Genomic DNA, 14,422 nt, shown 5'->3' with positions numbered 1-14,422 from the left:
ATACATTTCTCCCATTGAAAATGCCTCTCACCCACTCTTGGGGGACAAATGCCGAACTTTTTTTTTTTTTTTTTTTGGCTGCCTTTGGACAATATAAATATGAATGAGATTCTTAGCTAACAGAATTATTCTATGCATGCGCTGCAGTTGTAGCCATGTCAGTACATAATACTCAGCAGATCGTTTAAGACATAAGTAGTATTTCCAGATATTTAACATTAAAATGTAAATTTGTTTCTTATCTACAAATGATGTAGATCTTAACATGTAACAATTTTAATAATGTTTATTCTTTTCTCAATTGTTAGCTGTGGACTTTCATTGTAGGGATGATAATGGTTTTCTTGTGGCTTTAGCCCTTTTTCTGTGCAGGATAATTGGGTTATTGTGGTTTAAATAGACTTGGAGTTTATGTATTTTAAAACAGCAAAGGAGGAAAGGAAAGTGACATTTCTGGAAGGGGCAATAGTCACGTGATGAGCAAGTGCAAGGAGAAGGCAAGTGGTGTTTTAGTCAGATCATTTGAAGTTAGTGCATAAAATTAATAATACATCAGCAGATTCACTGCCTGTGGTGAGGTTAGTAGAGGTCTTTGTTTTAAAAATCCTTACTGCTTAATATAGCCTTCAGGGTGAAGCAATGTGCCAGGAATTCATAAACCATATTGGCATTGCTCTCTCTTTTCAAGTGGTCTCTTTTCCAGACTGGCTGTGGCACCAGAGGCAGAGAGGAGAGAATAATAGATTCTAGAATCCCTGTAGAATTTGGGTTTCGTAGAGAAAGCAGATTGATAAGGGGCTCGTGTATTCCCAGCTCAGGGAGGTCTGATACCGAGGGACTAGTTTTTGTTATTAAAAAAAAGACAGAGAACTATTAGGCTACCAGCATCCAGTGCAGTTATTGATGGGAAAGAGACTAGACAGAAGGGTAAATGGATGGTTGGCACACAAAGCATTAAAGGCCATAATACGAGAAAACTAAGGCAACATTTACAAAGCACACCACTGGTGGTGCCATGTAGTGTACATGTAGCTACGCAGTGCTGTGAAAAGCAAGCTGCATCTAGGGCCGGCTCCAGGTCTTTTGCCGCCCCAAGCAAAAAAATGGGCGGGGGCAGGGGAGCGGAGTGCCGCCGCCGAAGCAAAAAAACCCCAAAACAAACAAACACACACCAGAGTGCCGCCCCTTGAAAAGTGCTGCCCCAAGCACATGCTTGGAATGCTGGTGCCTAGAGCCGGCCCTGGTTGCATCCACACTGTAGCATGTAGCTGCACACGCCAGGGAAAGGCTCTGGCAGGGAGGAGGCAGTGGGGAGACAAAAGGACACTACACTGCTAAAAATGGCAGCGCAGGTGGGGGAGATACTGCTTGGTCATGTAGAGAGGAGAGCAGTATAGGGGACATATTATAAGGTTCTGGAGCGTCTCTATTGGCCAAAGCAGTGCCTACTCATCTTCACTGCTACTTATACCCAGGCTAGGGGGGCATGCAGTGTACGTACTCCAATCACCACTATGAGGAGTGTAGATGTTACGCACATTGCAAAGTGTGTAAGTTGCCTCTGTCCAGAGAGATTCCTACTTCGCATAGTCCTTTTCTAGGTCTCTAAAGAGAGGGAAGTGATGGCATGGTAGCAGGTGACCGTACATACCATGAGGATTTTGTTCAAATGGGCGACATCAAGAGATTTTGAAAGTCAAATATCTTTTGGTCCAAAGTGGGGAAAAAACCCATGGCAGCATCGGGAGGAAGGATGGTCTCATTAATGCACTGGAGTCAGACTCAAGAAATTGGGGTTTAATTCTGAGTTCTGCTGCAGACTTTCTGCGTGACATTAAGTCACTTGATTTCAATGGGAGTTAGGCACCTAAATACCTTTGAGAATCTGGACCTTAATCTCTCTGTCATGCAATTCCCTATCTGTAAAATGGGATTTCCCCCTGCCTCACAGGTTAGTGGGAGGATAAACAGATAAGTGATTGGCAGGTGCTCAGATACTCCAGTAATAAAAGCTGCATATGCATGTACTGTAGACAGCTAGATGAAGGTCCAAAAAGGACAATGAACAGCACATTTTGTCGGATCCATTTTGTAAAGAGGCAAACTGAGCCACTGAGCGATTCAGAGATTTATCCATAGTTATATAGTAGGTCATTAACAGAACCAAAAATAGAAGCCAGATCCCCTGTTCCACGCACCCTAACCTGATGCATTCTTTCAAATAATTCAGCAAATCCCCTCACAACTGCCACTTTTTTCCCCTAAGATGTCAGATGCAAATCACCACCACTGCAACTACTTTGAGAACGGAGAGGCATACATTGTTGTTAGAAAAATCGAAGGACTTCTAGAATCCACCATGATGAGGGAGCGTTACAGAGAACAGACAGGGAGAAATGATTTCCAGCTCTGTGGGACAGCATAACATGCTATATAAAAATCATATGCCATCTTGCAACAGTCATGAAAATAAGGGCTATTCCCTATGTACATGTCTTCCTTTGTGATGCTGCCTGTCATCCACCTCTAGATATTTGCACTCAAAAAGCCTTCTACTACCCACACATTTCCTCCATCGGTAGGAAAACACCCTGTTTTTGGTCACCTATCATTTTCTCTTCAGAAATATGGAGAGCGAGAGACTGCATAATGTACAAGCCTAGTAATATTGTCAGCTACAGATACTGTACCTAGAGGAGCACTGGGAGTTAGAATTTAACTGAACACAGAGAATAAATTGACAGGTAGAGACGACATTTCTCAGATATGCAATAGTCTGTGACATTTTTTGCATAAACTGAGAGATCTGGCGGAGCGTCACTCGCACAGAAATTAGTTTGGGGGAAAAAAAACAACAATATTTGATTTTCATTTTTTAGCACTGGAATGAAGGAAGGGTTGGGGGAGCTGGGTTGTTTGAAATCCAAGAGCAGAACTGTTATTGTGTTATTGTGTGTGATGTCGCTCAGCAGACTGGGGGGCAGGGAGATGTAGCCAAAAGACCATCAGCAGAGTAGTACCCAAAGCAACTATATTAAGCGCAGTGGTGAATGAAAGTGAAAAAGGCTGAGTGTGGAGGAACAACCTAATCTTTGAATCCCATTATCAATACTGTATATCTGTCTACTTATGTGGCCTGCCATCATTGTAGTATTTGACCACCTCACCACCATTCAGCACAACACCTGCATCTTGCTACCTTCTGACCGGGGTATCTCCAGGCTGAACAGTTCCTGGCCTTCACTATGTTATTCCTAAACAGGCCTGCCTCTTCAGCAATGGGAAGGTGTAAACAAGAAATGGTTCAATCCTCATGCCTTCTAGTAAAAGCACTACTTGCTCTCTTTCCTCAGAGACATTATACAGTGTAATTGCCAACAGTTTTCCTTCATGCCCACAAGAGACGATCTGTTGCCTGCACATCAATGGGAGTAATCAAAGAGGGGTGGGTGACATCAAATGAAAGTCAGTAGCCTCCACTTTAGCTTTCCTCCTCCCGTCTCTCAAAGAATTGAAATAAGAGGGAGTGGTGGCAGGCTGGGTGGGAAACTCCATTTGGGATAGCAGGGCTGGTGCATATATCATTTTCCCTTGATGAAATGACAGACTTTCTAAGAGCTTGCATTGTTCCGTAGTGTGCTGGACAGTACAAGTTCTGCTTCTTGGTTTGAAATGCATACAATGTTGATGCAAATATTTCAACAGGACAATAATGTCCAGCAGATTAATGACATTTCAAATTGTATCTCACAAGACATACTTTGTACAACATTTATCATAGTATTGTAAAAGTGGTGACCATAATAATATAGTCTGCCGCACAGGATATTGCAGGGTATTGTCGGTCTGTCACATAAGGTACTAATAAACGTAAGTAAAGTTATCAAAGTCTGGTACTCAGAATGTGAATAAAGACAGAAAAATAACCCCACCCAAAGAGAAACTGATAAATTTTTAGCACTGGTAGTTCTACTTTGTGGTGTAAAGACTTCAACACGTTTGCTTTCACTCTGGAGTGGAAACAAGGTCTCTCCATACTTGCATATCTATATACATTCACATACACACATCCCTCTGCAGCTATATAGAAAGATTGACTGATATAGAAGACCAAGTTTTTTTAGAGATGAAAGTCAAATAGAAGCTTCCAAAAATACCGTATCAGAAAGAATAGAGAAGTAAAATTTTGTGAAAGATGCTGCAGTAAAAAATAAACAGTGGTTTCTCCACTTTTGATGTTGCTGTCACATCCACAATGGAGTAAAGCAAAAAAAAAATGTATTCTTTAAATAAAAGCCATTTTAACATCTAAGATGATGAAACCTTAATGAAAGCTGTGAGAAATCTATGACACCCAAGTTGCCCGATAGTGATTTTTATCTCCAAAAATCCTGATGTGTTTCTTCCACCATCATCACGATATACACTTGTGAAATATAGCCACCTTCGGGATACAATACAGCTGTCTATAGTATAGGGACTATGATTGAATACAAAATATGTTCCTTTTGAGTAATTCCCCATATAAGCATAATCCCCCTTTTCCAGAAAACTATTGACAGGTTGACAAAACACTTTCATTTGAAAAACCCAGGCTCTCTATAGAAAACTTTAAAATCTTATATTGCAAGAGAAGAGGTGCAGTCTAGTGGACTGAACACGAGAGTGGGAGCCATGAGCTCCTGAGATTTAGGCCTCATTTGGACATTGACTTTCTCTATGCTGTAAGCAAGGAAACGTTTAAAAATGGGCATGTTTAGTCTTGAGAAAAAGACTGAGGTGTGACGTGGTAATAGTCTTCAAGTATGTTAAGGGCTGTTGTAAAGAGGATGGTGATAAATTGTTTTCCATGTCCACTTAAGGTAGGACAAGAAATAGTCTGCTTAATCTAACCTAAATGTCCCTTGGTGCAGATATGAGGAAAAAGTTTCTAACTATAAGGATAGTTAAGTACTGAACTGGATTACCAGGGAAGATTGTAGAACTCCCATCATTGTAGTTTTTCAGAACTGGTTAGACAAACATCTGTCAGGAATGGTCTAGGTTTACTTGGTCCTGCCTCAGTCTGGGGGGGGATGGACTAGATCAGGCAACCTTTCAGAAGTGGTGTGCAGAGTCTTCATTTATTCACTCCAATTTAAAAGTTTTGCGTGCCAGTAATACATTTTAACATTTTTAAAGTCTATAATATATAACTAAATATAACTAAGTTAGACTTATAGAAAGTTATATATTATATCATATATAACTAAACTATTGTTGTATGCAAAGTAAATAAAGTTTAAAATGTTTAAGAAGCTTCATTTAAAATTAAATTAAAAGGCAGAGCCCCCCGGACCGGTGGCCAGGACCTGGCAGTGTGAGTGCTACTGAAAAATCAGCTCGTGTGCCATTGGTTGCCTACTCTGGACTAGATCATCTTGAGGTCCCTTGTAGCCCTACATTTCTATGATAAGTCATTAGACCATTTCTCCAGCTATAAATTTGGGGTAGTAATACTACTTCAGAGCAGTGTTGTGAGTATTCATCATTTAGGGCTACACTCTTATGCCCTTATTCAGATTGAGTCGTATTACTCCACAAATTGCCTCATTGACTTTAATGGAGCTACTCATTGAGCAGAGTGCTACTCTGATGAGCATGGATATCAGAATTCGGCTCTAAGCCGATCTGATCCAAGGTCGCTGAGGTCAGTGGAAAGACTCCCATTGACTTTAGTGTGCTTTAGATCTGGCTTTAGCTGCTAAAGCACTTTGAAGATGTAAAACCCTATGTAAGTTCTGAATAGTGTTATTATTTAGCGTGCGCCCAGTTTTTCTGAAGACTTTATTGTCAGAAAAACTTGGAGTCATAACTGCAAATTGAAAACAAACTGATAACTGATGTGGAGCAGTACAACCTTTGCAATTATTGGTGAAATAAGAACATACCTGTGTCAACTAAATAATCTACTGCACTTACAGATAACTGGATGCACGATCTTTATGGGAAAGTTAACTAAATAGGAAAGCCTTCTTCAATGGAAAACTGATAAAGCAATAAACCCACGCATGATTAATCTAAAGGTGTGCATTGAAACTTGCTTCTCTCTTGCTTCTGCATCTCACTAATGTCTGGGGCCATTAGTTTTTATTAAAACATGACAATGTTGTCAAGTAGGCTAGTAACCAGCTCTTACCACAGAAAGAAATGGAGACAAAAGACCATAAATATATCTTTCTGAATGAGATCTGGCCATAAACATGATTAAAGGTTCTGGTGGCCTGATGTGGTTTTTATGTACTACATAGAAGGAGGAAACATTAACAAACCCCATCCAAGTGTGCCTGGGAGAATTAGTGACAATTGTTTGGACAAAGAAAAAAGAAAATTAAAAACCAAGTAAAAAATGCCACTTATCTATGGGGAAAACATTTTTAACACTGCGGTGCCATTTTTTTTTCATAAGGACAGATTCAGTTTTAATTAGAAAAACTGATTCAGAAAAATGCTTATGCCATCAGCAAACAGCTCTTTTATTTTGCTGGTGCTCAGAACTTTAACAGGTGGTTAACTCACTCATTATTTCATGCAGGCTCTTTACCTACCTTTGTTTCTGAAGGCAGAAAAAATTCTTTATTGTTACATGTTTTTTGGTAATGCAGCAGCTGCTGTTTATGCTAATTCTTGCTTACTTGCAAATAGACCTATGTTTATTTTGTGCCACACCAGCTGTCAACAAAGACATTTGAAGAATAATTTCCATACTTAAAAGAAAGGCTCTGCTCCCTCTTCCGATTGTGTGTCTCTTTCTTCTGCATTTCAGGCCCAACATATGTTCAATGGAGAAAATGTCTAATGACAAGTTAAGAGATGGGCTGAACTTACAATGGCTGATGATCCTGTAGATATCCACCAATTTTCCTACCTACCGTGCACTCGGCACTCTGAACTCCCATGTCCCTCCCATCCTCTACCCTCACTCTAAAATGTGGTAGTCCTAGGAAACACTGTTTGAGACCCCAACATATAGGGGCATTCATAGGTATACTTGGTCCTGCCTCAGCTCAGGGAGATGGACTAGATGACCTCTCAAGATCCTTCCCAGTTAGGGTGACCAGATGTCCCAATTTTATAGGGACAGTCCTGATATTTGGGGCTTTTTTTAATATATGGGCACCTATTACCCCCTACCCCCGTCCCAATTTTTCACATTTGCTATCTAGTCACCCTATTCCCAGTCCTACGTTTCTATATGCAGTTCTTAGATGGAATTGGATGGCTGAAATGGCAGACTATCCAGGTGGATAGACTACCAGCAGGTGGGTGCCTAACTGGTTGGAAAATAGTTCCCAGAGAATAGTTATAAGTGGTTCACAGTCATGCTGGAAGGGCATAAAAAGTGGAGTCCTGCAGGGATCAGTTCTGGGTCCGGTTCTGTTCAATAGCTTCATCAATGATTTAGATAATGGCATAGAGAGTATACTTAAAGTGTGCAGATGATCAAAGCACTTGCAACCCCTCCCAGCTTGGTGAGGATAGGATTAAAATTCAAAATGATCTGGACAAACTGGAGAAATGGTCTGAAGTAAATAGGATTAAATTAAATAAGGATAAATGCAAAGTACTCCATTTAGGAAGGAACAATCAGTTGCACACATACAAAATGGGAAATGACTGCCTCGGAAGGAGTACTGCAGAAAGGGATCTGCGGGTCATAGGGGATCACAAGCTAAATATGAGTCAACAGTGTAACACTGTTTTAAAAAAAAAAAAGCAAATATTCTGGCATTTATTAGCAGGAGTACTGTAAGCAAGACACGAGAAGTAATTCTTCAGCTCTACTCCATGCTGATTAGGCCTCAACTGGAGTACTGTGTCCAGTTCTGAGCGCCACATTTCAGGAAAGATATGGACAAATTAGAGAAAGTCCAAAGAAGAGCAACAAAAACGATTAAAGGTCTAGAAAACATGGCCTATGAGGGAAGATTGAAAAATTGGTTTTGTTTAGTCTGGAGAAGAGAAGACTGAGAGGGGACATAACCATTTTCAAGTACATAAAAGGTTGTTACAAGGAGGAGGGAGAAAAATTGTTGTTCTTAACCTCTGAGGATAGGACAAGAAGCAATGGGCTTAAATTGCAGCAAGGGCAGTTTAGGTTGGACATTAGGAAAGACTTCCTAAATGTCAGAGTGGTTAAGCACTGGAATAAATTGCCCAGGGAGGTTGTGGAATCTCCGTCATTGGGGATTTTTAAGAGCAGGTTGGACAAACACCTGTCAAGGATGATCTAGATAATACTTAGTCCTGCCTTGAGTGCAGGGGACTGGACTAGATGACCTCTCGAGGTCCCTTCCAGTTCTATGATCTGCATTGAAGACAGACTTCAGATGTGAGAGATGTTGTCCAGAAGTGCTCTGAGTAGCCCCTGAGTATTATGGGCATGTAAGCAGTACAATATTACTGAGTTTCTCTTTAAGAGTGGGCCATGTTTCTCAACTACCTGAAAGGGGGTTCCAAAGAGGATGGATCAAGACTGTTCTCAGTGGTACCAGATGACAGAACAAGGAGTAATGGTCTCAAGTTACAGTGGGAGAGGTTTAGGTTGGATATTAGGAAAAACTTTTTCACCAGGAGGGTGGTGAAGGACTGGAATGGGTTACCTAGGGAGGTGGTGGAATCTCCTTCCTTAGAGGTTTTTAAGGTCAGGCTTGACAAAGCCCTGGCTGGGATGATTTAGTTGGGAATTGGTCCTGCTTTGAGCAGGGGGGGTGGACTAGATGACTTCCTCAGGTCCCTTCCAACCCTGATATTCTATGATTCTATGATAATTCTTTACACATACTGTGCAGAATATAGCCCTTTGTTTTTTTCAAAGTGCTGTAAAAGAGCAGAGGTAGAGTTTAAGTGATTTATACAGTCAGTCAATAGCGGAGGCAGGATTAGAGCTCAGAACTTCTTGGCTCACACCTCTGACTTGAGTCCAGCAGATCATAGTGACTTTTCCATACCCCTAAGGGAATTAATAAGCTTTTTCAGTGAGCATTATACATGGGAGACATCATGGCCAGGCACAACATAACATTTCTCAAAGATCAGGTTTTGATTCACCACAGATCATGTAGCCCCATGTCACAGCAGAGACAGCTGTGCCCCAGGTAGAATTTCCCACTAAAGGCAGGCATAGGTGTTTTGTACCACCACTTTCCCCCAGATGGCATCTGTATGGAAGTAGATTCTAGCGACATGCACTGCCTACAGGATCCTTCGCTGCATCTCCTCACTGGACAGGGCCATGCATGTCATTCTTAACCCCACATTCCAAAAAGACTATGGCAGCTGGAGCAGGAGCTCCAGGTGGACTTTCTGACACTGTAAGGAGCCCGGTGGAAACATGGAAAGCATCAAGTCGTGAGTATGGCCCCTTGCTGCATGCGGCCCTTCTGCAAGAAATGAAATACTTCCATCCCTGCTGGACATGGGCCCTTTGCAGCGCTCAGAAACCACGACTTTCCTGGTCACTGGTACTGTTAAAACTGGGCTTTAAGAATCCCAGCTTCTCTGCTGCCCTTTGGCTGGACTGCCCCAGCCACCATGTTTTTCAGGAGAGCATCAGTTCATCATCACAAAATGCAGCTTGAATTAAAGTATCGCAGAGTGACCACTGTGAAGCTGCAGAATGCATTCAATTGCACTTTCTGATAAAAGCTACCACTACATAAAACATTTACCCGGGAAATTATATCCAGTGAAATGGACCATGATAAACTAGAAAGGATTCACCCATTAGCCATTGTGACAAAGTTCCTCCTCTATCTTGGTGGGTCCTGCGCTTATTGGCGGATTTTCTTGCCTCAGAGATTCACCATGTGGGTTGGGGAACAGCCCAGAGACCTTCCCCTCTGGAAGGGCCCACAGTCCAGGCAGGGCCGGTTCCAGGCACCAGCTTCTCAAGCAGGTGCTTGGGGCGGCGGCTCCGGAGAGGGGCAGCACATCTAGGTATTTGGCAGCAATTCGGCAGACGGTCCCTCACTCTGCCTGGGAGCGAAGGACCTCCCGCCGAATTGCCGCCACAGATCATGACTGCGGCTTTTTGTTTTGTTTTGTTTTGGCTGCTTGGGGCGGCCAAAACCCTGGAGCCGGCTCTGAGTCCAGGTCAATTGGGAGGTTTGGGGGGAACCCATGCCCACCCTCTACTCCGGGTTCCAGCCCAGGGCCCTGTGGACTACAGCTGTCTATAGTGCCTCCTGTAACAGCTGCATAACAGCTACAACTCCCTGGGCTACTTCCCCATGGCCTCCTCCAAACACCTTCTTTATTCTCACCACAGGACCTTCCTCCTGGTGTCTGATAACACTTGTGCTCCTCAGTCCTCCAGCAGCATACCCTCTTACTCTCAGCTCCTTGCGCCTTTTGCTCTTCACACTCTCACACTACAAACTGAAGTGAGCTCCTTTTAAAACCCAGGTGCCCTGATTAGCCTGCCTTAATTGATTCTAGCCGCTTCTTAATTGGCTCCAGGTGTCCTAATTAGCCTACCTGCCTTAACTGGTTCTAGCAGGTTCCTGATTACTCTAGTGCAGCCCCTGCTCTAGTCACTCAGGGAACAGAAAACTACTCATCCAGTGACCAGTATATTTGCCCTCTACCAGACTCCTGTAGCCCACTGGTCTGGGTCTGTCACACCATCCAGTGCTGGTATCAGAAAAAAAAGGTGAGCAAATGTGTTCCAGAGAATGCCCTGCTAACCCCCCCGGACCGAAGCTGCTGGAAGCTCAAGTGCTTGAATGGTTTAAGGAGTAAGGAAGGAGTTGTGAGAAAAGGGGAAGCCCTCCCCAAGGGGGAAGCACCTGCTAGCCCAGAGGGAAGCACCTGCTAGCTAAAAGTTGACATGCAACCTCCCCTTTGGCCTTCAGATAATCAGCACTGTCTCAAAAATGGGCCGTGCTTGCTCGGGACGGGTGCTGCTGGTTTGGTACAAAGCAAGGGAAATTGGGGGTCAGGCTCTAGACAGAACATGGCTTCTCATCCCAGTGCTCCATCATATCTGTAATATAGTCCCTATGACTAGGCTGGAGACTTTTCTGACAGTAGCTGTTCAGTTCCTGCAATTAGGCAGCCATCCTATCAGTTTCCTGGCCTACAATTGGCAAACCTTCTAAGCCACCCAGAGTGTGTTAAGATTTACAAGCTGCTAGCACACACGTCTAGGCGTCAGCTCTGAGCTATATTTCCTGTAGAACTCTCAGAATTTCCATGTGCAGTGAGACATAGGAGAAGGGAACAGAGTGGTTTTGTAAAATTGCCTCCCTGTTTCTGAGAGTGGCTGATATGTTGTCAAGAGGTAAACGGGAAAAACTGCTTTCAGTCAAAATGTCTTCAAGCCTTTTTCTTTAATAACTTGTCATTGCTGGGTGAGAAGAAGTCCCGCAGCAACAATTTGTAGCGAAACTGTGAAAAACACGCTGTTAGAATTATGAAAAATAAAACCCAGCCGTGCAACCGTGGCAGTTCACAGGAAAAGCAAAAGGAACCAAGTAAAACAGCAGTTTACAAATATATATATTTGAAGCTGTGTTCATTAACTAATATAGGGTTACCATATTTCAGCAAGAAAAAAAGAGGACGGGAGGAGCCCCGCCCTAGCCCCGCCCCTGCCCCTCCCACTTCCCGCCCCCCCAGAACACCCAACCCTCCCCCCGTTCCTTGTCCCCTGACTGCCCCCTCCTGGGACCCCTGCCCCTAACTGCCCCCCAGGACTCCACTCCCTATCTAAGCCTCCCTGCCTCTTGTCCCCTGACTGCCCCAACCCTTATCCACACCCCCACCCCCAGACAGACCCCTGGGACTCCCACGCCCCATCCAACCACTCCCCACCCCCTGACAGCCCCCCCCCCGAACTCCCAACCCATCTAAACCCCTCTGCTCCCTGTCCCCTGACTGCTCCGATCCATCTCCCCACCCCTGCCACCTGACAGCCCCCCCCAGAACTCCCAAACACTCCCCCCCTGCTCCTTGTCCCCTGACTGCCCCCTCCTGGGACCCCTGCTCCTAACTGCCCTCCAGAACCCCACCCCCTACCTAAGACTCCCTGTTCCTTGTCCCCTAACTGCCCCCTCCTAAGACGCCCACCAGGACCCTACCCCCTACCTGTACCCTGACTGCCCAAATCTTTCTCCACTCCCCCCAAAAAGCCCCCCCCGTTTCTTGACTGCCACCTCCAGAACCTTCCTGCCCCTTGACCTCCTTACCCTGCTGCTCAGAACAGAGTGTTGGGCTCTGTGCAGCCGAGCCGGACACGTGGCTGAGCTCCCCAGCACAACAAAACCCGGTCCCTGGCCCTGCACAACAAAACCCGGTCTGTCCCTGCACAGTGCTGCCGGACTGGGCTGCAAGGGAGCTGCCGGCTCAGAATGCAGGGCGGATCCGGCTCCTCTACAGCTGCTCCTGAGTCCAGCCCGGGACTTCCCTGCAGCCCTCCCAGCCGCTCGCTCTGCTCTGCGGGGGGGAAATCCCGGACATTGTGAGTGCTTTACAAATTCCCCCCCGGACGCTATTTTTAGCACAAAAAGGAGGACATGTCCGGGTAAATCCGGACGAATGGTAACCCTAACTAATAACCAGACTCAACCTAGATCTAATGAGCAATGGCTGCACTAAACACTCAAAAAGGTTGGCTTTATTCATTTCTCTCTAGAAAACTATCCAGATGCACTTTTAGGCTCCTGCAAAGACTTACGCATATGCTTAACTTTACACACTATGACTAGTGTCATTGAATTCAAGTAAAGCATGCATGGAAGTCTTTGCAGCATCAAACCTTAGCGCTCAAACTTGCAGTCCTGATGCAGCCAAAGCTGCCACTGAAGTGTATGAGTTTTGTCTTTGTCAGGATTATAGTACCCAGCCCTTTTAAGGACAATCATTTCTAATCTGGTTTGAAAACCGATGAGCCAAATTCTGCTCTCACTCAGGTGCAAAAACTGGGCAAATGTGCAAAATGCAAACACCTGCTCTGCACAAGTAAGTTAGGTACATGTGGCATGCATAGTTTTGCATGCCCAGTTGCACGTCTGGTTGAAAATGACGCTGAGTGTGTTTAGAGCTGGCTGAAAGGTTTTGAAAATTTCAAAGTTTTGATGAGAAACATTACATATTTTTCACAAAATGTTTCATGAAAAATGCTGCTGACCAGCTGTCCTCTGAACACACTAATTCTGTGAGAATGAATGTCCTGGCTTAACAAATGGAAAGCTACAGACTGGGAATTTGATCGATCTAGCAGGCTTGTATCTATGTAAAAAGTTCCCAAGTGCTATTAGTTACACAGTCTGTAAAAATAACCATGAATAAATAATCACAAATACACATCTGAAGTGAGACCTCTGTAATAAAATAATAATGAAACTACGATAAAATTGCATTTCCTAACAGATTGTAAATACACCACTTTGTGAAGTGGAAAACAAGGTATCAGCACAGAAGTCAGACTTTAAGGTTAGGAATTCAGTAGCAGATGGTCAAAAAATAACTAAACCCCAAATTTTCAAGTCCAGCTCCTGAACTTGCTTGTGCAAATTTTGCATGGACACGAGTCTGTATGAATAGGTATTCGTCATACAGGAAGGTTGGACAATTGTGCATCTATCCAATTAGATAAAGTCTTCTGAGATTAAACTTTGGGAGAGTTCAAGTATACTAGGCAAGAGTACTGGAAGTGTAGACATTAGAGACGATAAATACCTGGATTATAGATGAGTGCTGTCTTTCATCACTTACAATTACTGTATGATCACTATGATGATATTCAAAGAATTATCATGCTTCAAAGCAGAAGCTAATCACCATTCGTGGGCAGGAAGAAATGTCCCCCTGTGGCAATGGTTCTCAATTTATTTATCATTGTGGACCGCATATGCGGCTCTGTGTTACATGGGTCGCATCCTCACAATATATACTACCTCTATGGCCCTGAGGGTGTCACATGGGCTGCAGCTGTGTGCTGATTGGGCCAGAAGCGGCCTGTAGGCCACGGGTTGAGAAGCAGTGCCCTATGGTATAGTGTAGCCAAGTTAGATACATTATGGGGGTTTACTCCATTCTTCTGAGGCATCCAACTTTAGCCATTGCTGAAAGTAGGACACTGGGTTAGATTTGCTATTTCTCTGTTGCAGTATGGCAATTTCTAAAGTCTTGTAAACCAAAAGAGATTATTTATAGATGTAGGGAGAGGAGATTAAAAAAAAAACCACAGAGAAAAGGAGAAGAAATAATGAATCCAAAAGGTACTACCTTTGTATTAGACTGTCCCATGTTTGTACACAGGTCTTGATTAATGACCTAGCCCTTCCTTCCAACACACAACCTGCTTGCTGTGTATCTTGATACAGCACATGCCTGTCCAAGAACACCAGCTGATATTACAATATGCCAAGTGATGCAT

The sequence above is a fragment of the Malaclemys terrapin genome, chromosome 16 (genome assembly GCF_027887155.1).
Source record: "Malaclemys terrapin pileata isolate rMalTer1 chromosome 16, rMalTer1.hap1, whole genome shotgun sequence".
Taxonomy (NCBI): domain Eukaryota; kingdom Metazoa; phylum Chordata; order Testudines; family Emydidae; genus Malaclemys; species Malaclemys terrapin.
The sequence above is the reverse complement of the archived record's forward strand: the minus strand, read 5'-3'. Positions refer to the sequence as shown.